Source organism: Neofelis nebulosa, chromosome 9 (assembly GCF_028018385.1).
Source record: "Neofelis nebulosa isolate mNeoNeb1 chromosome 9, mNeoNeb1.pri, whole genome shotgun sequence".
NCBI classification, from domain to species: Eukaryota; Metazoa; Chordata; class Mammalia; order Carnivora; family Felidae; genus Neofelis; species Neofelis nebulosa.
Genome location: NC_080790.1, coordinates 57,658,233 through 57,683,731, shown reverse-complemented (window position 1 = coordinate 57,683,731; position 25,499 = coordinate 57,658,233). Strand labels below are relative to the sequence as shown.

The 25,499-nt window shown below is 40.8% G+C and overlaps 1 long non-coding RNA gene across 1 annotated transcript; it reads right to left on the bottom strand.

The window, feature by feature from the left end:
- Positions 1-25,191, bottom strand: LOC131485007 (uncharacterized). The gene is made up of 3 exons (XR_009248574.1): positions 24,998-25,191; positions 21,732-21,862; positions 1-1,678 (listed from the first exon to the last, which is right to left on the bottom strand). It is a non-coding gene; the product is annotated as an uncharacterized LOC131485007 (long non-coding RNA).
- Positions 25,192-25,499: the final 308 nt, after the last annotated feature.

Here is a 25,499-nt window from a genome sequence, read left to right as displayed (position 1 = left end):
ATTGCTTACACCTGTGTTAGGGCATTCTGTTACAATTCAATACATCCTAACTAATTCAGTAGCTTCATCTGAAATAGTTTCAGTATTTTCTCAGGAGAATTTATTCCTTTGCTACTTGTGTACTTAAACCTTCTTTTATAAAGCTACCTCAGACCTTTTCACTTCATCTCCAGAAGTGGCCTGGTTCACCTCCTGCTGCAGGCTACCTAAGGCTCTCTCTACCCTTCAGGATCCTTGTTTCCCTCTGCCTCAGCACTGTGCTGAGCTGCTTTGATTGATGAGTCAGGTGGACAAGGCTTTGGGAATATATCTCCCCATCCCTCCTGGGGCTGCTGTATTTCCTCCCCACCTCAGGCTGGGGGATCCACTATCTGGGGCTGTCCTTCTCCAGGCATTCTCTGTAGGGCGGCTGCCCTTGCGTACCAAAGAGGTCTGGGGAGACTGGAGAGATGCAGAGTTGGACAGGCCAGGAGGTCCAGGCCTAAAGCAAACAGCACCAGCATCTGGGTGGGATTCCTGTGTCCTGCCCCTAGGCATGGCCTCTGAATATTGTAAAGAAGCTCCTTCTAGGTTCATCCAAGGGAGTCATGCAGCTCCTGAGATTTGTGAGGATGCTTTTAAATCATTAGTACTCATTGCTTCTACTGGAGGTCCTGTACACTGGATTTTATCTCCACAGCAAGAAGGGCTTGTGAAAATATCTTAAAGAGGAGGCTCAGTGGGTGGGGCAGGTTTGCTTTCCAGAAGGCCACCCTGGAGGCCAAAGACTGTTGGGAGGCCCAAGACTGTTGGGAGGCCCTTATGACAGGCTGAAGGAGAGAAGCTGAGGTTTTAGTTGGGGCCCAGGATGGAGTACAGGGGAGGGGAACTGGTGTGAGTTCCCCCCTTCCCTTCACCATGGACCATGCTCTACAAATGGTGACAAGGAAAGTTTTCTGCATTCTTCAAAGCAAGGCCAGAGAGATCTTTGGGATGCTGTTTCCAAGGGTATTTCAGGGAGGTCTCTCTAATAAGGGTTTCCTTTGTGGCATTGCGCCATTAGTCTCATGTGAATCATTTCATTGCAGCAGGGCCGGGCGGGGAAGGTTGGCCGGGATGGGAGGCCAGGACTTCCTTTGTTCCTTTGCCCCTCTGAGCTCCTCCGCCCCTCTCCACCTGCCCTCTTCCTGTTTGCTCTACCTCTCCAAACCTACAGAGGGCTTCACTCAGGTTTGCGGGGGCGGGGAGCCTAGACCTGTGGTTAAAGACTTGGAAAGGAGGAGGGAGAGGATAAGGAAAAGCAAACTTCTGCCTCAGATGCCGGCTGCTTTCTTATGCATGCTTCCCTCTTTCTCACTGTTTTCTGGAAAGGCTGAAAATAAACACTTTTGTAATACAGACTTGTAATTCACACTTCCCTGACAAGTTACTCAAACTGCAGCCACAGCTGCTTAAAGAGAGGGGGTTTGACGCAAGCCTTGTTAAGGAGGCACTTTCTAACTTAGAAGGTTCCACCTTTCAACGCAGTTCATCTGGCTCCTTCTAAGCTAGTCAGGGGACCCAGGAGGGAATCTGGGAATCCGGGGCCAGAGCTCATCACCAGCGTCTTCACCACGCATTCAGACTTTTGAAATTGCTGAGTCCTTGGGGCTGTTACTCAATTCACTTTTGCAAGTCCTGGAGTCATCGACAGCCTCACCTGGAAGAGATCGTAGAAATCTGTTAACCCACGAACTTCATCCTACAAACCAGAGAAGTGACTTCCCTGCTTAAAACGACCAGATTGGTTAGCGGAGCAGCTGGGAACAAAACCCCGAACTCTGGACTCCCAGTCCAAGTGCTTCCCAGTAGGCCATACTTTATCCATTTCTTGGGTTTTATTCCTTCCATTTAAGTTTTTATTATGGAAAATTTCAAACATACACAAAGTAGAGAGCAAGTAGACTAGCGCCCCCACCCAGCTGTGGTTTGGCTTTGGCAGCTTCAGTTATCCACGGTCAACTGCAGTGGGAAGCGGACGCTCCTCCCGATGAATCATCAGAAGGTCAATAGTAGTAGCCTAAGCTACCTCACCTGCCTCACTATGCCTATTTTATTAATTAAACTTTATCATAGGTATGTATGACTAGGGCTCAGTACTATCCACGGTTTTTGGCATCCACTGGGGGATGTGAAACATCTTCCCTGTGGATAAGGGGGGGATGACTGTACATGAATACCCACATACCCACTGCTCAGTTTCAATAATTGTCCTTGTTCTGATGTTCTTGCTTTATCTATCCCCCACCTTCTTTCTTTGCAACCAGACTTCACACCACTCTATTAATACAGCAATATGTATCTTTAACAGAAAGCTTTAAGAAGTAATGTAAACACAGAACTGTTATCACACTCACAAAACTAACAATATTTCTTGGTGTCATAATACCTAACTCGTCCATAATTTTCTCCAGTTGTGTCAAAAATATCCTTTTTGCAATTTATATCAGGATCCAAACAAATCCACATGTTGCATTTGTTGATTTTTTAAAAAGGGCTTTGAAACTGTAATAGTCCTTCTTCTCATACATCCCCTGTACCTTGTGTTTATTGAAAAAGCTGGGTCATCTGTCCTTTAGAATTTCCCACATTCTAAATTTGGCTGGTTGTGTCCTGCTGGTACCCTTTAACATATTACTTTATCCCACGTCCTGTAAATTGGTACTTAGAGGTAGAGCAGTGGTTCTCAATGAGGGGGGAGATCCCCAACTCCATTCACCTCAAGGACATTTGGCAATAGGTGGAAAATGTTTTGGTTGTCACAGCAGGGTGGTGCTATTATCATCTAGAGGGGAGAGGCCAGGGATGTTGCTAAACATCCTATACACATGAGAAAGAAGCATGTGTTCCAAAATGTGCGTTTTGAGAAACCCAGGTGAGAGACTTGATGAGATTTAAGTTCTTTTTTGTTCTTGTTTTTTTGGCAAGGATATTTCATAGGTGGTACTGTGTATTTCCTTTTGGATCACAGGAGGAAGATACCATGTCTCATGCTAAGGTGATGTTAAGGTTGATCAGTGGGTTCAGGAGGCATCAGCCTGACACAAAGTTAGCCAAATGGAGACATTTGGTGAGTGAACAAGCACTGTGGATAGATGAAAACCGGGAATATCTCTGGCAAACAGGGACATGTGTCATCCTATTCATTGACTTTTCAAGAGCTTTATTCATCTCCAATTGATTGGCTTTCACTCCCCACTTCCCACAATTTTTACAAAAGTTACATAGGCACATAAATTCAAGAGTCACATAATTCTCGTTGCTACAGCTATTCCCTCGTCCCTCCCAACTTTTCCTTCCCAAGAGGCAACTACTTTTAATATTTATCTTTGCATATCCTAATAATGGGCTTAAATTGTTACTTCTTGAGCAATTTAAGTTTTTGGCATTTTCTAGTGACTTCTCTCTAAAGAATACGATAATTTCTCTATTTTCTTTTTTTTTATTAATTTTTTTTCTTAATGTTTATTTATTATTGAGACACAGAGAGAGACAGAGCATGAGCAGGGGAGGGGCTGAGAGAGAGAGAGAGACACAAAATCTGAAGCAGGTTCCAGGCTCTGACATGGCGGCACAGAGCCCGAAGCAGGGCTCGAACTCACGAACCGCAAGGTCATGACCTGAGCCGAAGTAGGACGCTTAACTGACTGAGCCACCCAGGTGCCCCTAATTTCTCTATTTTATGATAATGCTTCCTAGTGGCCTGTTCAAGCACCTTTTCTAACCCTTCATGTTTGCAGAACAAATTCTAATTTTAGTTGTCTGCTTATGTGTGAAGGTGGGATGTTAAAACGCCAACCAGAAGCTCTGATGTCACAGGTGGGGCTTGTTACGAGCTTCACTATAGGTTATCTGGCTATGCTGTTTTTTAGGGAACGCCTAGTGTCAAAATGTTTGTCTTTCTTGAGCCTGCCCAGAAAAGAGTTTTCCAGTCTTCCGCCTGGAAGAGATAAGCCTGGTTGCCAGTGTTCCAGGAGCCAAGTGGGGCTAGAGCAGGGAAAGTCTCAGCCTTTAGTATGTAGACTTTCCTGTTTGTTTGTTTTTAAAATTCCCTTGCCATCTTTTGTGCCTGCTGTCCTCTAGTCCCCAGACTGTTAACTTCCTCCAGAGAATAAACCTAAGTCTAATGACAGGGTTATGGAGAACCAGTTACCTAGATGCATAGACTTGGGGAGGGAACCTAAGGATCAGATTGTTTTATTAAGATATAATTGTCACGAAATAAATAGCACTTATTTACAGTGTACAATTTTATAAGTATGTATACACCCATGAAATCATCATAGCCAAGATAATGGACATGTTAAGTACCCCTACTCTTTCCTCTTCATCCCCAGACAACTACTGATTTGCTCTCTGTTACTATAGATCACTTTGCATTTTCTATTCAAATTTTGTATAAATTCAATCCAACATGTGCTCTGTTTGTGTGTGTGGGGGGGAGAGATTCTGACTTTTTTCACTCGGTATAATTATTTTGAGATTCATCCATGTTGTTGAGTGTGTCAATAGCTCATTTCTTTTTATTGCTAAGTATCTCACTGTATTGATAGGCCACAATTTGTTTATTCATTCACTTGTTGATGAGCATTTGGATTGTGTCCAGTTTGGGTTTATTACAAATAAGGCTGCTATGCATGTTCATATGCAAGTTGTTGGTGTGGACATAGTTTTTCATTTTTCTTGGGTGGGCCACATGGTAGGTATATATATAATTTTTAATGAAACTGCTATGCTATTTTCCAAAGTGGCTGCACCATTTTACATTCCCAACAGCAATGAATGAGAACATTCTAATTGTTCAACATCCTTGCTCACACATGATTTGGTCAGTCATTTAAATTTCAGACATTCTAGGGGTGCCTGGGTGGCTCAGTCAGTTGAGCGTCTGACTTCAGCTCAGGTCATGATCTCACAGCTTGTGAGTTCAAGCCCCACATTGGGCCCCATGCTGAAAGCTCAGAGCCTGGAGCCTGCTTTGGATTCTGTGTCTCCCTCTCTCTCTGCCCCTCCCCCACTCACACTGTCTCTCTCTCTCTCTCTCTCTCTCTCTCAAAAATAAACATTAAAAAATTAAAAAAAAATAAATTTTAGATGTTCTAGTAAGTGTGTAGTGGTATGTTATTGTGGTTTAATTTGCATTTTTTAATGGCTAACGATGTTGAGTATCTTTGAATGTGCTCATTTGCCATCTGTATATCCTCTTTGGCGAATTGTCTATTCAAGTCTCTTGCCCATCTAAAATATTTGATTACCTTGTTTTCTTACTGAGTTTTAAGATTTCTTCACATATTTTAGATACAAATCCTTTTTGAAATGTGTGATTTGCATATATTTACTCCCAGTCTATTTAACAATGTCTTTCAAAGAGCAAATGTTCTTAATTTTGATGAAGTCCAATTTATCAATTTTTTTCTTTTATTATTTTGCTTTTGGTGTTATACCTAAGAAAGCTTTGCTTAACCCAAGGTAACAAAGACTTCTCCTGTTTTCTTCTAAAAGTTTTATATTTTGGGGTTTTATTTAGATTTAGGTCTGTGATACATTAAAATTTTTTTTAATGCTTACTTATTTTTGAGAGAGAGAGAGAGAGAGAGACAGAGTGTGAGCAGGGGCAGGAAGAGGGGTAGAGAGAGAGGGAGACACAGAACTTGGAGCAGGCTCCAGACTCTATGCTGTTAGCACAGAGCCTGCCTTAGGGCTGGAACTCACAAATTGTGAGATCATGACCTGAGCTGGAGTTGGACGCTTAACCGACTGAGCCACCCAGGTGCCTCTGTGATACATTTTTAGTTAATTTTTTCTATATGGTATGAGGAGTGGGTCCAAGTTCTGTTTTTTGTAGGTGGATATCTAACTGTTCGAGGGTCATTTGTGAAAAAGACTTTCTTTGATTTCCCCATCATATTGCCTTTGTACTTTTGCAAGTTTTTGTTTTTTGTATACTCTTTTCTATTTTATTGGTTTGCTTGTCTATCTTGAATTTAATACCACACAGTCTTGATTATTATAACTGTATACTAAGTTTTGAAGTTAGATAGTGTAAGTCCTCCACATTTCAAAGTAGAATTGGCTGTTCTAGGTCTTTTTGCATTTCCAAATGAATTATAGAATCGGCTTGTTAATTTAAAAAATATTTATATTGTTAACCTAAAGGTTAACAATATAATATAAAATGGAAAGGTGTAATGTATACATATATATGTATAACATAATGCATAATGTAAAAATCCTGCTGAAATTTTGACAGGATTTTATTGTATCTATAGATCGTGGAAAAAATGTACATCTTAGCAATACTGATTATTCCAATGCAAGAAAACAGTATATCTCTATTTAAGTATTCTTTCAATTTTCCCCATGATGTTTTTTAGTTTTCATTGCACATATTTTGTCTTATTTATCCCTAAGAATTTCATATTTTTAGATGGCATTGTAGATTGGTATTATATTTTAAATTCTATTTCTCTCTTTTTAAAATTTATTTATTTATTTTGTGAGAGAGAAAGAGTGAGAGCAAGTTGGGGAGGGGCAGAGAGAGAGAGGGAGAGAGAGAATACTAAGCAGGATTCTGCGCTGAGAGCACACAGCCCAATGCGGGGCTCCGTCTCAAAAACTGCGAGGTCGTGACCAGAGCTGAAATCAAGAGTCGGATATTAACTGACTGAACCACCCAAGTGCCCCATCAAACTCATTAATTATTAATTATAGTAGGTTTTCTTGTAGATTGCATAGGATTTTCTGCATAGACAATCTATGTCATCTGTAGAGATAGTTTTACTTCTTTCTTTCCAGTATGGATACCTTTGTTTCTTTTTCTTGCCTATTGCACTGGCTAGAACCTCCAGTTCAATGTTGAATATAAGTGGTGAAAGCAATCATCCTTTCCTTGTTCTGATGTTAGGGGGAAGGTAATCAGTCTTTCACCACTATCAACTATGTTGGTTTTTCATAGTTTTTTTTTTTTTTTATTTTTTTAATCAGGTTGCAGAAGTTCCCACCTATTCCTACTTTGAAATGAAATGAAAGTTACATTTTGTTAAATGCTTTCTTGTGTGTGTGCCTATTAAGATGGCTACATGGTTTTTCTTTTGTAACGTATTACTATCATGAATTAAATGGATTGATTTACAAATGTTAAATCAATCTTGCAATCCTGGGATAAAGCCTACTTGCTCATAATATATTACTCTTTTTATATATTGTTGGAATCAATTTGCTAAAATTTCATTTTAAGAAATTTGCATTCGTGTTCATAAGGAATGCTGGTGCATAGTTTTCTTTCCTTACAATGCCTTTGGCTGGCTTCATGTGTTTCCTTTCCTCCTCGTCAATTTGCTGGAAGAGTGTGTAGAATTAGTGATGTTTTTTATATTTTTGGTATTATGATTTCCTTCTGTTTACTTTGGGTTTAATTTGCTCTTCTTTTTCTGTTTTTTTTTTAAGTTGGAAGGAAGCTGAGGTTGTTGATTTGAGACTTCTTTTTATTTTCTCTAATTAAGTGTTTGGTGCTATAGATTTCCCTCTAAGTTCTGCTTCAGTTGTATCGCACAAATTCTGATGTATTGTATTTTCATTTCCCTTCAGTCCAAAATGCTTTTTCTCTTTTGATTTCTTCTTTGACACATGGTAAAGAAGCATATTGTTTAGTTTTCAAATATTTGGGATTTTTAAGCTATGTTTTCCTTATAGATTTCTATTTTAATTTCATTTTGGTCTCAGGACATACTTTGACTTAAGTCCTTTTAGAGTTGTTTTATGGCCCAGAATATGGACTGTTTTGGTATATGACCTGTATGCATTAAAGAAGAATGCATGTTCTGCCAATCTTGGGTGGAAATAGAAACTATCTCAAAACAGTAAGCTGGGATAGTCATAGAGCACATCCTCTTTATTTCCTGTCTCTCAGTGATGGCTTTACTTTGTTGCCTAATAGCCAACATCTTGAGAACAATTGTTTCATCTATCCTGTCTGTTTTATGAATTGTGTCAGGTGTGAGGGTAAATCTGGTCTTTGCTATTCCATTTTAGCCTAAGTGGACGTCTCTGTGGGCTGCTTTAGTCTGGCTTTCAACCAATATTAGGCCTACCTTAACCTTCACTTTGGAAGTACCTGGTTCTTACAGTTTCTAAACCTTTGGGGGAGTTCTAAGATGTCACTGTGCCATTTCCTGGCTGGCTCTGGAATCTCATAAATATCCTAGGAGATCTATTAAAGCAGAAAGCTGGGGCTTTCATAATCATGGCTGAGCTGGTCATTTTCTCATGAGGTTGCATTACCTGGAACAGAGCCTCAAACTCATACACCAACAAGGGCCCTGAAAGGAAGGGAAATGAAGGAAACAAATGTCATGCAAGACGCGGGGAGGTTGAGACACTGGCATAACCCACCTTGTTTAGAGGTCTCTGCTCTGGTCTCTTGTAGCCAAACAAGAAAGAAGGCCTAGCATCTTCAGCTCTTCCTCTAATTCAGAGAAGCTGGAAATTCAGAATTTTATGCAAAACTTTCTCTTTTGAAGATCTTGACAACTAATACAAATTTTTTAAAATGTTGCGAGCCAACTAAGGGCTAGATCTGCCTTGTCAGGCTGCTTGTTTGGTACCTTTGGATTTTCATGTCTGCTCTTCCTTTGCAGATTCCTGCTTCGTTATGCAGGCAACTTTCCCTGCGTCCTCATGTGCCTCTGCTCCCCAAACATCGGCTCACACATGATTCTGGTTTGCCATGCCATCTACTCTAACCCCATTCCACATGACCTTGACTTACTATCGAAATCTTCCCATTTCAGATTTCAGAAGGGAAAATTGTCCAGCTTTGGGCTTATTAACTGTGGTTGGAGGGGGTCGATTAGGATCGTATTTACTGACCTCTGGGACTGAGGGTAAGATAGGTTTCTATGGATAGTGAGAAAATGATTGACTTTCTGTGGAAACTAACTGAATCATACAATGGGAGAGCTGGAAATGACCTTAGAAAAGCTTGGTCAAACTCCATCATATTGCATATGAAGACACTGAAGCTTAGAGAAATGAAGTGACTTCTCCAAGTTCAAGGACTTTATTAGTCACCAGTGAAACTGAGTCTGGGATTTAATCACCTAGCCAACTTTTCTTTCTTCTATGTTTCATGAGAGCAGGAAATATATCAGTGTTCTTAGTGTAATGCATGATGCATGGTGGGTATTCAGTGAATATTTGTTATATAAAAAGATGTACTGAGTTGTTTTCTATAATGTCAGCATACTTAATTTATAAATTAGGATTAGATTTAGCTACGTATAACAGAAGTGTAGGATATCAACAATGTCTCCATGCCCTGATTTCCATTTCATCATCCTAAGTGCATAGCTTCCATCTTTAAATTTGTCTTACGGGGTTGCCTGGGTGCCTCAGTGGGTTGAGTGTCCAACTTTGGCCCAGGTCATTATCTCGTGGTTCATGAGTTTGAGCCCCACATCAGGCTCATTGCTGTCAACCTGTCAGTGCAGAGCCTGCTTTGGATCCTCTGTTCCCCTCTCTCTGCCCCTCCCCGCTTGTGCTTCCTCCCCCAAAATAAATAAATCTTAAAAAAATAATAATAAATTTGTCTTATGATTGGAGCTCTGGCTATGTACTTGAAATCTGGATGAAAGAATGTAGAATGGGTCCATGGCAACAAAGTTTCCTGGGAGTGCCACCTAACATCTGCTTAAATCTCATAGTTTGAAATAGAGACATGTGATCACACTAGGTTGCAAGGGAGGCTAGGAAAAGGAAGTTGGATAGATTGTCTTCTTGACTAAATCTGGGTTTTGTTAAAGAAATGGGAGGAATGGGTATTTGGTTGAGAACTAGAAGTGTCTGCCAGAATTGGAAGGAGTTCATAACTGATTGAAATGTGTTTCCTGTAGTTCTGATATGCACAGTAACCAGGACAAAAGTATGATGGCCTTTAAAGATACTTACCCAAGGAAGGGTGCCTGGGTGGCTCAGTCGGTTAAGCATCTGACTTCAGCTCAGGTCATGATCTCATGGTTCGTGAGTTCGAGCTGACATCAGGCTCTGTGCATACAGCTCAGAGCCTGGAGCCTGCTTCAGTTTCTGTGTCTCCCTCTCTCTCTGCCCTCCCCTGCTTGTTCTCTGTCTCTGTCTCTCTCTCTCAAAAATAAAAAAAAATAAATTAAATTAACAAATTAATTTAACAAATTTAAAAAAAAAAGATATTTACCCAAGGAGATGCAAACAGACAAAATACTGGTTTGGTTGAGATAATATTCTGGTTTTACTGTTTTAGAAAACATTGGTTCAGTTATAGTTCATATTAGTTTAATTGCATTTTATTGACTTTCATAGAAATATTTTTGAGTGACTCCACAGTTTAGAAAAAAAAATGTTTGGTTTCAGTTCATTTCAGTACTGGGTTTCACAAATTAGTGTGATCCCTTCCAATTTTTGGTTCGTAGTTTGGGTCACCTCCAGTTCCTGGCTATGATGTATCCACACTAGGAATTTTGCAATTATGGTGTAGAATAGCAGACATAGGCCAATGAACTTATTTCTACTTAGGCAGGAGTCTATTAATCCTGCTTTTCTTATGTAGGAACTAGTAATCCTAATGGTTTTGAATGATTCTAAATTTAGTCTAATTTCTAAATTCTAAATTTAATTCTAAATTCTGTGATTTGGCATGGCTAAAAGCCCCATTTGTGGTAGATGTACCAAAATGAACACATTAGCCTGTTTTATCCTTGGTCTGTAATATAAATGCACCCAATTTGAAACTTTTCTTTTCTTGCTCACAAGTTCTACATTACATGGTTTGAATTTTTTTTTTCTTTACCATGTTAGTTCTAGAATACTATTCTGGATTTTACTTTGTGCAGGGTCTCAGAAAATACTCTTAAAATTAGAGATTGTAAGTTCCATTTTTAAAATGGAGTATTAAGGAAATATGGTAAATTGCAGAAACAGAAGATGTGTTGGGAGTGTTAGAAATCCTGCTAATGGAAATACAGCTGATCAGGGCCTTGATCAGCTCAACATTGTCACATAGTTTAGTATTTTAATGAGAAAGAGATCTGACTTCATATGAAATAGCCCTACTTTTACATGTCAGCCCACTAATTAAAAAAATTAAAGTCAATGAATGGGCCACTGCTGTGCCAGCCAAACAAGATCTATCTATCTATCTATATCTATATAGATCTAGAGCATTCTTGAGCAAATGGTTTTTAGGGTCTGATTTAAAATTTTTTTTTTATAACGTTTATTTATTTTTGAGACAGAGAGAGACACAGCATGAACGGGGGAGGGGCAGAGAGAGAGGGAGACACAGAATCAGAAGCAGGCTCCAGGCTCTGAGCAGTCAGCACAGAGCCCGACGCGGGGCTCGAACTCATGGACCGCGAGATCGTGACCTGAGCTGAAGTTGGACGCTTAACCAACTGAGCCACCCAGGCGACCCGGGTCTGATTTAAATGTTCTGCATTTTTCCATGTCCTTATTCTCTTCTATGCGTCACTTGATGATTCCGTCTTTATTCTTTTGAATAAAAATGTTGATAAAATATTTGAAAGTGTCTTCCTACTTTCATTGGTATCATACCATTGCCTGAGATTCAAAATATATTCCCTAAGATACAAACTATATTATAGTCTTCTCATTGTCTAGGAAAGAATAATTCAGTGACAAGATGATTTTAATGAGGCCAGGAATCCAGTTTTCTGGCTATGACTATATGCTTCTCAGAGCAATTGGCCATTCCTATGAAATTAATCTGGTAAATTTGCACATATGACCGTTGGTTGTAAAGTGCTTGGAAAAAGCAAGAGGATCCAAATGGTGCATTACAATCCATCCCGCAAAACCAATCAAGTAGCAGATCTGTGTGTTTTGTGTTACTTATTTATTTTCCAAAATGCATTCAGTGAAGGCCAACTGTGTGCTAGACCTGTGGTAGGGTGGCAAGTGGAAGGTAGAGTGGGTGCATGCATTCTCTAGGTTTTACTTTTTTTTTTTTATTAAGGGAATTGAGAATTAAATGGAAGGAGGCCTTTGTCCTCTGGTCATATTCTGTGAGGGGTGGAAGCCTGAAGCCACAGCAGACACAGTTTCTTCATCAGAGAAAGCAGGTCTGAGAGAACAAAGCCAACATGCTGACAGGTGCATTATTTCTCACCTGGACACTGAACAGCTCCTTGACTTGTCTCCCTGCTTCTACCCTTGCTCTCTGAATACAGGAACTGGGGTGACCTTTAAAATAAAAGTTAAATGCCACTCCTTTGCCCAAAACCCTGCTTTGGGTCCCCATCTCATACCGAGTAAAAAAAACCAAGTAAATAAGGCTCCCACATGACCCGGCCCTTTTGCTTCTCTGCCCTCATCTCCCACAAATATCCACTTCATTCACTCTAATCCAACTCTTCCTTGAAAACGACTGGTAAGGCCTTTGCACTAGCTGTTCTCTGTCCCCAGGAAACCCTTTCTGAAAGACTAATGCTCTCCACTCCTCCAAACCATGCTCAAATCTTACCTTCTCACTGAAGTTTTACTTTGTTAGTCAAATATGATGCCTAACTTGACCCTGAGTTCTGAATCTTATCCATACAGATATCATCAGGGTCTTGACAAGATTCTGTCTTTCATTAAGATATATCCTAAATGCCTCTATGGCATGACCTTGCTGTAGCAGTTTGATCAGTCTAGTAAAAAAGATAATAAGGCTAATTGGGACTTAGGATGAGCTGGATAAAATTCAAGACTCCTTCCTTCTGTGAGCATTAGCCAGGATAATTCTCTCTCTCTCTCTCTCTCTCTCTCTCTCTCTCTCTCTCTCCCTCTTTAAGTAATCTCTATACCCAACATGGGGCTTGAACTCATAATCCTGAGATCAAGAGTTGCACATTCACTCCACTGACTGAGCCAGCCAGGCACCCCAACCAGGACAATTCTTAATTTCACTCAAACTCATTGGCCATATTACCCCAAACCCTATAAATCTATGAGATAAAAATAAAAATAATAATAGTAATAGTCATTACGATATAATAGCAATAATGGTAATTGTTATAATAATAAAATAGTATATTTTTAATGTGCCAGGTACTGTTATAAATCCCTTTTATATAGTCATTCATTTTATCCTCACAATAACTTTTGATGTTGATGTTTTAATATTCCATTTATTAGTGAGGAAATTGAGGCACAGAGATAGTAAGTAAACAACCCAAATTCCCACAGCTAATGAGTCACAGAGAAAAAAAAAACACAATTTCAAGTCAGGCGTTAGGATTCTGAGTCTATGGTGTTTTGGTTTTTAGATAATAAGGGACCCACTGGTTTGAGCCAAACATAGAATTTATTCCCTCCAGTCCCTGGGTAGGCCTTGCTTCAGGCCCAGCTCTACTCAAGTACTCAAGCTATCAGAATTTGGTGCTTTTCTTTCTTGCTTTGGCTCATTCTTAGGCAGCCTCTTTCCACAAGGTGACCCCAGAACCACTAGGCCCACATCATTATCAGCTTCAAGTTCATAAAAGATAGAGAATGTAGGTCCAATGGTTCCAACATAAGTCTCAGGACTGAGTCTCAGTAATGAATTCCTAACGCAACAGTTCACTGTAGTACCAGGATAGAATATGTTGATTGGCCAGATCTTGACATTGTGACAGTCAATTCACTTGTGGTGGATTTATGAAAACCACGTGGGCCAAGAGTGGTAAGGAGCTGTTCTGGTAAAGATTAATGGATGTTGTTAAGGCAGGGGGATGGGTAATGGGCAAGGAAATATATTGAGTGGCCACTGTAGATAGGTAGGTACTGGGCTTTGTTTGTTTATTATTTATTTGTTTGTTTTTTTTGTTTTGTTTTTTCACACATGAGGAACATAGAGGAACGTGAGGAACACGTGAGGTTCATAGAGGCAATTATTTGCCCAAGACCTTAGACCTAGAGAGTGTAGGTCACAACTTGGAAGTCCAAAGTTTGTGCCATGCTGCCATAAAAAGATAAACTAGAAGTGATCAGAAGGGCAGGTGGCAGGTTGGTACTTGGGGTCAGAAGCCTGGCTCTCTGTCTAGTCACACCATCACTTCTTCTTGCCTTTGAGTTCAGCCCCCTATGGCTCTAATTCCATGGACACTAGAACTGCTCTTGTAGAAGAAAGGACTTGGGGTGTGACTGGGATGTGTGGGGGAATGGAGCTTCCTTGAAATGGCAAACTCAGTGACCTGGAAGAGCCTTGCTTCTGCAGGCTAATCTGACTAAATTTAGGCTGTTAATCAGTCTCTGGCAATTATTTTTCACTCCAGAAATTCCCCAGTTTTATTTACATTGATAACTTAGCCTTTTCACAGACCACAGACCTTACTTTTGGATATTTAAAAACCCACCAGCCCCAAAAGCTTCTCAAAAAGCTACACTAGAAACTGAGGCATAGCCCAGGGCTGAGTGTCTACACCTTCAAAGACAAGGAGATGCTGGAGGCCAGAAGACTTCCTTCCTTCCCTCCTTCACCTCTTCCTTCCTTTCTTCCTGCCTTCCTGCCTTTCTGCCTTCCTACTTAAAAACGCTTCATTCTTAATTTGCTTGGCTTATAGTCATTAGCAGTTACTAAGCATCTATTAGAAGTCAAATATTTTATGAAAAGTTTAAAGGAAGAGAGGATGTTTTGGGAAAGATGGCTATAATTTACTTCCAAAGAGCTCAGCATAGACAGAGAATCTTGTTTGTGCTATTTGTTTTAAGTTCCAATTCCAAGGGTAGCAGTTCTTGCCAAGAACACGCAGTCCAGGGGAGGACTTAAGATGGTGGAGTAGGGGGACCCTGGACTTGCCTCCTCCCTCCAACACAGCTAGATCAACGTCAAATCATTTTGAACACCTAGGAAATCCATCTGAGGATTAAGAGAACAATCTGCATAATTTGAGAGACAACCTAGCAGGTACAAAGTGTGGAGAAGTGAATTGGGGGAGAGAAAAGCCAAGGTGCCACAGAGGGTAGGGAGCCCTTTTCAGGGAGAGGAGGAGAAAGGGGGAGAGAGAGCACTGTGTTGGGTTCACGCAAGAAAAACACTTCCCCAAAACCATTGACTGGGGAATCAGGAGGAATGGACTATCTCAAGTTTTTGTAAACAGCAAGCTCAAATTCTGAGGTTTTGGAAGTTAGTGCCATTTGCCAGAGTCGATCAGGGCTAGCGGTGGTGCTCCTGGGGAGAAGAGGGGTGGAGGCCCAGACAGTGGACAGTGTGGTGTGGGGATCCCCTGGGTCACGCTGAGAGAGATGTTCCCTTCCTGGAGTGCATTTGGAAGAGGGTATACTGCATCTCCAAGGACAAAAGACCCAGCTGGTGCCTTTGAGCAGCGGTTCAACAGCAAAGGACAAAGACATGTGCAGAGGGTGGATAACCTGGTTGCAGCTTCTCACAGTGCTTCACCATAAACTCCGGGCACTGGGCAGCCATATGACTGATTTTCTGGGACAGAATGGCAGCAGGCTCAGTGTTGCAAGCCTTTTTTGCATAGTGGGGAGTGGGTCAGTGCATTGCCCAGTTTTTCAAGATTTGGAGTTTTGAATCCCAGCTGCCCATCAGAGATAAAACACAGGAGAGCTGTGGTGCCTTGCTTGTCCAAAGCCCGGTCACAGACAGGTTGAGGGCAGGGATCTGATGGAAACCTGGGAGGTAGGAAGGGAGATTGTTCACTTGTCTGTGAAGGTTTCCTGACCAGCAGGTGGCCCGATCTTCCCACCCCAGGGAGGAGAGAGCTGGGTGAGGCCATCTTCCTGTGGCCCCCAAGAGAATGGTGGGACTTAATTGAACAACACAATGCCCCTAGTGGAGTCTGGAGCCACTAACACCAAACCCCACCCCCTGTACCCTACAGAAGCATCTTTACTTGGGCAGGTCTGACTGTGAGCCAATGCAGGGGGCCTCTCCCCCAGAGGACCAACACAGGTACCCTGCATACACCAAATCTACTGATCATAGAGTGCTCCAAAGCATCAGCTTCAGTTCTGGTGGAAATAGGACCAGGATTTAAATTTTTTTTCTTTTTTCTTTTCTTTCTTTCTTTCTTTCTTTCTTTCTTTCTTTCTTTCTTTCTTTTGTGGAATCAGGTTTATAGTTTTTGTTCTTTTGTTTGTCTTGTTTTTTGTTTGTTTGTTCCTTTTCCTTTTCTCTTTTTGGGATCAGGATTTTTTTTTAATCATGCTTATTTTAACAAACAAATGAAAGCACACCTAGTTAAAGGTCCAAACCCTCCCCACTGTAAGCAAGGAGGAGCTCTGCAGAGGACTGATATGGAGGAAACAGCAGCCAAATCATAATAGCAGAGTGCACACAGTATACACCAGGAGCACTTCCTGAAACAACATCAGGACAGTGTATGACTCCTTCTTAATATAGCATTACTCTTAGGAGCAGGAAACATAACAAGCTTTCATAACATGCAAAAGACAGAAACTTAGACAAAATGACAAGATGGAGGAATTTACCCCAAAAGAAAGATTGAGAAGAAACCACAACCAGGAATTTGCTCAAAACAGATATAAGCAATATATTTGAACAAGAATTTAGAGCAACAGTCATAATACTACTAGCTGGGAATGAAAAAAAGCATAGAAAACACCAGAGAAACCTTTGATGCAAAGATAAAAGACCTAAAAACTGGTCAGGCCAAAATAAAAAATGCTATAACTGAGATGCAAAACTGACTGATATAATCACAACAAGGATGGAAGAAGCAGAGGAACAAATAGGAGATATAGAAGACAAAATTATGGGGGCACCTGGGTGGCTCCGTTGGTTGAGCTTCCGACTTCAGCTCAGGTCATGATCTAATGGTTCATGGGTTCGAGCCCCGCGTTGGGCTCTGTGCTGACAGCTCAGATTCTGTGTCTCCCTCTCTCTCTGCCCCTCCCCTACTCACGCTCTGCCTCTCTGTCTCTCAAAAATGAATAAATGTTAAAAAAAACGAAGATAAAATTATGGAAACTAATGAAAAGAAGAGGGAAAGAAAACTATTAGATCACAAATATAAACTTAGGGAACTCAGTGGTTCTATAAAGTGCAATAATATCCATATCATTGGCATCTCAGAAGAAGAAGACTGGGAAAAAGGGGCAGCAGGTTTATTTGAACAAATTATAGCTAAGAACTTTCCTACTCTAGGGAAGGAAACAGGCATTCATGTCCAAGAGGCACAGAGAATTCCCTTCAAAATCAATGAAACTTGCAAAATACAAAAAGAATTCTGAAAGCAGCATAGGGACAAAAGATCCTTAACCTATAAGGGTAGACACATAATGTTGGCAGCAGACCTGTCCACAGAGACTTGGTAGGTCAGAGGGAATGGCATGATATATTCAATGTGCTAAATGGGAAAAATACACAGCCAAGAATACCTTATCCAGCAAGGCTGTCATTCATAATAGAAGGAGAGATAAAGAGTTTCCAAGACAAAAACTAAAGGAGTTTGTGAACACTAAACAAACTCTGCAATAATTATAAAAGGGGACCCTTTGAACAGGAAAGAGAGGCCAAAAGAAACAAAGACTGGAAAGGAACAGAGACAATCTACAGGGACAGCAACTTTACAGGTAATATAATGGCACTAAATTCATACCTATCAATAATTACTCTGAATGTAAATGGACTAAATGCTCCAATCAAAAGACATAGAGTATCATAATGGATTAAAAAAAAAACAAGACTTATTAATATGCTGTTAACAAGAAACTCAGATCCAAAGACACCTCCAGATTGATTAAAGAACCATTTAACAGGCTAATGTAAATCAAAAGAAAGCTGGAATAGCCATACTTATATCAGACAAACAAGACTTTAAACCCAAGAGTGTAATAAGACATGAAGAAGGGCACTATATCACAATAAAAGATCCTATCCGACAAGAAGATCTAACAATTGTAAATATTTATGCCTCCAACTTGAAAGCACCCAAATATATAGATCAATTCATCACAAACATAAAGAAACTCATTGATAATAAAACCATAATAGTAGGGACTTCAATACCCAACTTACAGCAATGGACAGATCATCTAAACAGAAAATCAACAAGGAAACAATGGCTTTGAATGACACACTGGACCAGATGGACTTACCAGGTATATTCAGAGCACTTCACCCTTAAAAACAGAATACACATTCTTTCTGAGTGCACATAGAATATTATCCAGAAGAGATCACATATTGGGTCACAAATCAGGCCTCAACCAGCACAAAAAGACTGAGATCATACCATGCATATTTTCAGACCACAGCATATAAAACTTGAAGTCAACCACAAGAAAAAATTTGGAAAGCCCCCAAATACATGGAGGCTAAAGAACACCCTACTAATGAATGAATGGGTCAACCAGGAAACTAAAGAAGGAATGAAAAAAATACATAGAAGCCAATAAAATGAAAACACAACAGTCCAAAACCATTGGGATGCAGAAAACACAGTCATAAGAGAGAAGTACATAGCAATACAGGGCCTCCTCAATAAGCAAGAAAAGTCTCAAATACACAACCTAAACTTACACCTAAAGGAGCTAGAAAAAGAGCAGCAAATAAAGCCCCAAACCAGCAGAAGAAGGGAAATAATAAAGATTAGAGCAGAAATAAATGATACAGAAAACAAAAAAACCCAGTAGAACAGATCAATGGCACTAGGAGCTGGTTCTTTGAAAGAATGAACACAGTTCATAAACCCCTAGCCAGACTTCTCAAAAAGAAAAGAAAAAGGACCTACATAAATAAAATCATGAATGAAAGAGGAGAGATCACAACCAACACTGTAGAAATACAAATAATAATAAGAGAATATTATGAGCAGTCATATACCTACAATTTGGGCAATCTGGAAGAAGTGGATGAATTCCTAGAAACATATAAAGTATGAAAATTGAAATAGGAAGAAATAGAAAATTTGAACAGACCCATAACCAGCAAAGAAATTGAAACAGTAATCAAAGATCTCCCAACAAACAAAAGTCCAGGGCTGGATGCCTTGCCAGAGGAATTCTACCAAACACTTAAAGAAGAATTAATACCTATTCTTCTGGAACTGTTTCAAAAAATAGAAATGGAAGGAAAACTTCCAAATTCATTCTATCAGGCCAGCATTACCTTGATTCCCAAGCCAGACAAAAACCCCCACTAAAAAGGAGAATTACAGACCAATATCCCTCACGATCATGGATGCAAAAATTCTCAAGATACTAGCAAATAGAATCCAAGAATACATTAAAAGAATTAATTATTCACCACGAACAAGTGGGACTTATCCCTGGGCTTCAGGCATGGTTCAATTATCTCCAAATCAATCAACGTGATATACCACATTAATAACAGAAAGGATAAAAAATATAGGATACTCTCAATAGATGCAGAAAAAACATTTGACAAAACACATCATCCTTTCTTGATAAAAAGCCATCAAGAAAGCAGGGAAAGAAGGAACATACCTCAACATCATAAAAACCACATACAAAAGACCCGCAGCTAATATCAGACATAACAGATAAAGGGTGAGTATCCAAAAGATACTATAGATCTTAAAAGAACTTATCAAACTCAGCACCCCCAAAGTAAATAATCCGGTTAAGAAATGGGCAGAAGACATGAACAGACATTTATCCAAAGAAGACATCCAGGTGGCTAACAGACACATGAAAAAATTCTCAACATCATTCATCAACAGGGAAATACAAAGCAAAACCACAATGAGATACCACCACATACCCGTCAGAATGGCTAAAATTAACAACTCAGGAAATGAGATGTTGGCAAAGATGTGGAGAAAGGGGAGCCCTCTTACACTGCTGGTGGGAATTTAAATTGGTGCAGCTACCTGGAAAACAGTATGGAGTTTCCTCAGAGAGTTAAAGATAGAACTACCCTACAACCCAGCAATTGCACTACTAGGTATTTATCCAAAGGATACAAAAATACTGATTTGAAGGGGGCATATGTACCCCAATGTTTATAGCAGCACTATCTACAATAGCCAAATTATGGAAAGAGCCCAAATGTCCATGGACTGATGAATGGATAAAGAAGAGGTGGTTTATATATACAATGGAGTATTACTCAGCAATCAAAAAGAATGAAATCGTGCCATTTGCAATGATGTTGGTGGAACTAAAATGTACTATGCTAAGTGAAATAAGTCAGTCAGAGAAAGACAAATACCATGTGTGGCATTTAAGAAATAAGACATGAACATAGTGGAAGGGGAGGAAAAATAAGATTAAAAAAGAAAGGGAGGTAAACCATAAGAGACTCTTAACTATAGAGAACAAACTAAGGGTTGCTGGAGGGGATGTGGGGTGGGGGGATGAGCCAAATGAGTGGTGGGTACTAAGGAGGCACTTGTGATGAGCACTGGGTGTTGTATGTAAGTGATGAAACACTAAATTCTACTCCTGAAACCAATACTACACTGTATATTAACTAACTTGAATTTAGATAAAATCCTAGAAGAAGAAAGAAAGAAAGAAAGAAAGAAAGAAAGAAAGAAAGAAAGAAAGAAAGAAAGAAAGAAAGAAAAGAAAAGAAAGACGAGCACACAGTCCAGGACGCAGCCAGGTTCATAACAATCAGGAAGTTCAGGCAGCTACTAAAGCATTAATAGTGAATGTCAAAAAGGGGTTATATTGGTGAAAGTACTAGCTAGTAGCCTGCATAATAAAAGTGGGCCTCAGTTTGATGAATTGAGTATATTTGAGATGTGTGTGTAGATGGGCTAAAATGTTTCAGAGCCATTTGCATAAATGGGAGAAGAATCGACTACAGCGTGCAGCCCGCATCCTTAGAGCAGGCAACAGGCACTTGATCCTTAAATGGTCTTATATCCAGCCACTGTTTTAGGAAGATGTCTGGTTACCATTAATGCCACCTGTGCAGGTAGCAGAATCTTGTTTCTGGAATGCTGTCTTGTCTTTCTCAGATGAATCTTTCATGTGAGGTGGTGGTCAAAGCACTTCAAAGGGTAGCAAGCTAACTTCACAGGGCTTATTGAACAGGGTTTATGAATGGCTTTGTGTTTACTTGTTATTAAGTTGTTTTTTAGTAAATGTGTGTATGTGTGGCAGAGTTTGGTTTGAGGTCTCCCATCAATGTAACGGGACGGGGAGGGTGTGGGGAAGCAGTGAATCCTCACCCACCTCTAACTTCTTCAGTGGCTACTGTTTCCACAAAAAAACAAGCAATGTTGTGTGTAACCAAATTGGCTTAGGTCAGTTTTCAATAATTCCCTCCCCTCAGAGAATTTGCATTTTAGCTGGAAAGATTAAGGACTGGAATAACAATTGGAAAAAACCACAACCAACCACAACGAAGGATACCTTATACTGTACACACAGCACAGGCAAGAACAGGATGACTTCGGAAAGGTCAGGAAAAGGAGAGCAGTTTTTTTTGTTTTTCTTTGTTTTTGTCAGCTTTCTTGAAGTATAATTTATATAACACCAGGGCGCCTGGGTGGCTCAGTCGGCTGAGCTTCGGACTTTGGCTCACGTTGCGATCTTGAGGTTTTTGAGTTTGAGCTCCACATCAGGCTCCTCGCTGTCGGCTGCCCGCTTCAGATCCTGCGTCCCTCTCTCTTTCTGCCCCTCCCTGTGTTTGCACTCTCTCAAAACAATAAAACATTTAAAAAAGTATCATTTACATAACATAAAATTTGCCCATCTCAGGTGCACAATTTAATGAGTTTTGATACACGTATACATACCTGCATAGCTACCATCAAAATCAAGGTATAGAACGTGTCCGTCACTCCCTAAAGTTCCTTCTTTCCCATTTGTAGTCCATCCCTTTCCCTCACCTCTCGGCCCCTGACCACCGCCGTCACCATAGTTCTGCCTGTTAAAAAGAATCCCTTATAATAGAGATGCAGTTTGTAGCCTTTTGAGACTGGCTTCTTTCACTGGCATAATGCATTTAGGATTCATCCATGTTGCAGTGTGTATCAGTAGTTCATTCCTTTTCATTGCTGAGTAGTGCTCCATGGTATGGACATACCACCATTTGTTTATCAGTTCACCAGATGGTGGCCATCTGGACTCGTTCCAGTTATGATTATCATGAGTGAAGCTGCTATCTATGCATATTCACATATATGTTTTTGTATGGACATATGCTTTCATTTCTCTTAGGGGTGGAATTGTTAGGCCGCATGGTGAGTGTATATTTAAGTTTATGAGAAATAGTCATACTGTTTTACATTTAAAAAAAATTTAAAAAAAAAATTTTTTTTAACGTTTATTTTTGAGACAGAGAGAGACAGAGCATGAACGGGGGAGGGTCAGAGAGAGAGGGAGACACAGAATCGGAAGCAGGCTCCAGGCTCTGAGCCATCAGCCCAGAGCCCGACGCGGGGCTCGAACTCACGGACTCACGGACCGTGAGATCGTGACCTGAGCTGAAGTCGGACGCTTAACCGACTGAGCCACCCAGGCGCCCCTGCATTTAAAAAATTTTTTAAAAACGCTTTCATTTCTCTTAGGGGTGGAATTGTTAGGCTGCATGGTGAGTGTATATTTAAGTTTATGAGAAATAGTCATACTGTTTTACATTTTTAAAAATTTTTAAAAACTTATTTTAATGGAAGTGTAGTTGGCCGACAATATTATATTAGTTTTAGGTGTGTAACAGTGATTTGACATTTATACACACATTGTGAAATGCTCACCATGATAAGTGTAGTTACCATCTGTCATCACACAACAGTTATTGCAATATTATTGACTATATTCCCAATGCAGTCCTTTTCATCCCTGTGACTTAGTTTATAACTGGGAGTTTGTACAGCATATTATTTTTTAAAGTATCTGTACTCCCACCAGCAAAGTATGATAGTTTGTTATTCCGCATCCTCACCAATATTTGGCTGTTTGATCTTAGTCATTTTAATGGGTGTGTAGTGATGTCTTCTTGTGGCTTTAATTTGAATCTCCCTAATGACTAATGATTATTAGCTCCTTTGCATGTATTTATTTTTCATTTGTGCTCTACTCCCCAGTGTTCGCCTTTAATTGGGAGATTCATATTTGTTGACACCCAGTTGACTGAAATATTTTTGAATTTGAATCCGTCAACAATCCCTTATATAGTATTCAACTAATCTTGTGATTACTTATTATTCTGAATGACCTCAAACCTCTGTTTTTCAGACTGCTGTCCCTCATACATCTCCCACCCTCTAACCCCCTTTATATACTACATACATGGTCTCCTCAGAAGCAGCCATGTTCTTCCATGGCCCTATGACTGTCTCAGAGGGGCACTTGATGGTTTGGGCCAATGATCTGTTTCCTGGGATTTTTAGACTAGAATGGAAATAGCCTAGTCTTTCTTCGGTGGTTGACGCTATAAGCTGTATAATTTGTGGCCTTTTTTTTTTTTTTTTTTTTTGCCTTGTGGGTTATAATGGACATCTATCATGTGTGGCTGCCCAAATCTTGTGAATATTTCCATATTTTGATGTGCCGTATTTTATGAATCTTGCCACCTCAAGGTAGGTTCCAAAAACCATGATCAAACAAACCAAATTGCACTTCCCAGCTTCCTCTGCAGAAAGGGCATACTTACAATGGTGGTGTAGATCATCCCGACCGGATAAACCTGTGTGGGACTTTAGGAATTATGTGAGTAAGTGGTTTGGCTAAGTGGGCTCCATCCTGATGGCACTGATGGATGGGGGAGCCAGAGTGGCTCTGGGGTTGGTAGCAGTTCCTATATCAGGTCAGGTCTTTTGCTGGGTTCTGGGAGTTGCTCTAGGAAGCTCAGTCTAAAGCCTGTTACTCCACACTCACAATGATTTTGTGAGCTCACCCTTACCTAGTACGTGGCACAGCTGGGCACTGACTCCACCTGAGTGGATGCTGTGACCAGTCAGAATAGAAGTGGCTGTGAGCAGCCAGTAAGATGTGGGTGCATGCCAGCTGAATGTCTGAGGGCAACTAGGCACTTTCAAACATCCATCCCTTTCTCCTGAAAGCATATAGATTTTGTTGCTTATAACAATGTGGAGAAAACTTGGAGAAAAACAGTCTTTAATGAGAGAGAAGCTTTAAGTCGGTTTACAGAAAGCAGCAGAGAAAAGGAGCAGAGACCATTGGGAGCGGTTTCTAACTCCCAAGGCCCCATCACTCTTCTCCAGCTCGGCTAATTCGTGAGATTCCCCTGCATCCTTCCTAAATCCCCTCCTCTGATTTAAACTGATTGAACTGTTTCCGACTCTTGCTAAGTTGGACATCCTAAAATCAACAACGGAGTGGAGGGCTTTGGTGGCTTCTTGGTGTATGCAAACAACAGAAATGTCATTAGATCTTGTGAATTCCAAACAGGAATGGAGAATGCTGATGCCTCATGGCCTTGGTGAAAAGTAGTTTGTTCCTGTGTCACTCCAAAATGCTATTTTTGGACTGATTTGTCCCTTTCCTATTGTAGAGAGGGCACTCCAATGGCCTATTCCACCCCAATCCCATCTTCTCCCCCTTCTAGGCCTCTGTTCACCAGGGCACAGAACAACAGGAAATAGGTGTCAGGGCAGAGAGAAGAGATTTTGTGTGGCTATGATGGCAAACTTCATGACATGGTGGCTCAGAGGAACAAGTGCCCTTGACTCGAAAGACTCCCCAAGAAAGGAGACCCTCCCACCTTTCTTTCCTTAAAGAGACTGAAAATTAGTAAATTCACCAAGAACCATGAAGCAGTTGGGGCTCAGTAGCTGCTGTGAAGTGACGACTCATTTAATAAAGGAACATGCTGCAGGCCGGCTCTTTGCTGCCTCTTAAGGACGGACCCTGAAGCAAGGATTTGAGTGCAAGTACATTATTGAGGAGATGGTTCCTGGAAAGGACTATAGGAGAGTGAGGGAGTGAGATGGGGGGCGGAAGGCAGCCAGCAAGTGTGCTTTATCAAGCAAGTTACCTGAATGTGTAAAGGGAGCTAGACCTTCTTCAGGAACAGTGGAGGCCAGTGCAGAACATGTACCTTCTACAGAAGCTCCCCAAGAGGCAAGGCTGCTGGGGCATTTATACACCAACTCCTGTCAGTCACTGCTTGAGGGCGCCGCTGGTGGCAGCGGCGGATATTACTGATCCGGTAGAGCAAGCTGCGGCAGGCAGAGGAAGCCTCGAGGCACAGAGACGTCAGTTGGCCGCTGCAGCTGGGCGGCTGCCCCGAAACGACGGGGCGGGCGGAGGGAAATGGGTGTGGCTTGCGGTTGTGCGCGAGCGCACTTGTTACACACCTTCGCCTGTCTGCGCGCCTGGGGGAGGTGCCGCCTCCCTAAGAGAGGTCTCCAGTGGCAGTGACGTGTTCGTAGCAGCTTCAGAGTGATTTGGGATTTGAGATCAGTGGCAGAAACGCCTGAATTCTTCGTACAATGATTGCTTAAAGCCTGTCTCTTCTGTTTGACTGTAAGTTTTATGAGGGCAGACCCCCGTGTTATCCTCACACTCTGGCATGGTACCTGGCACGTTGCTGGACCTCA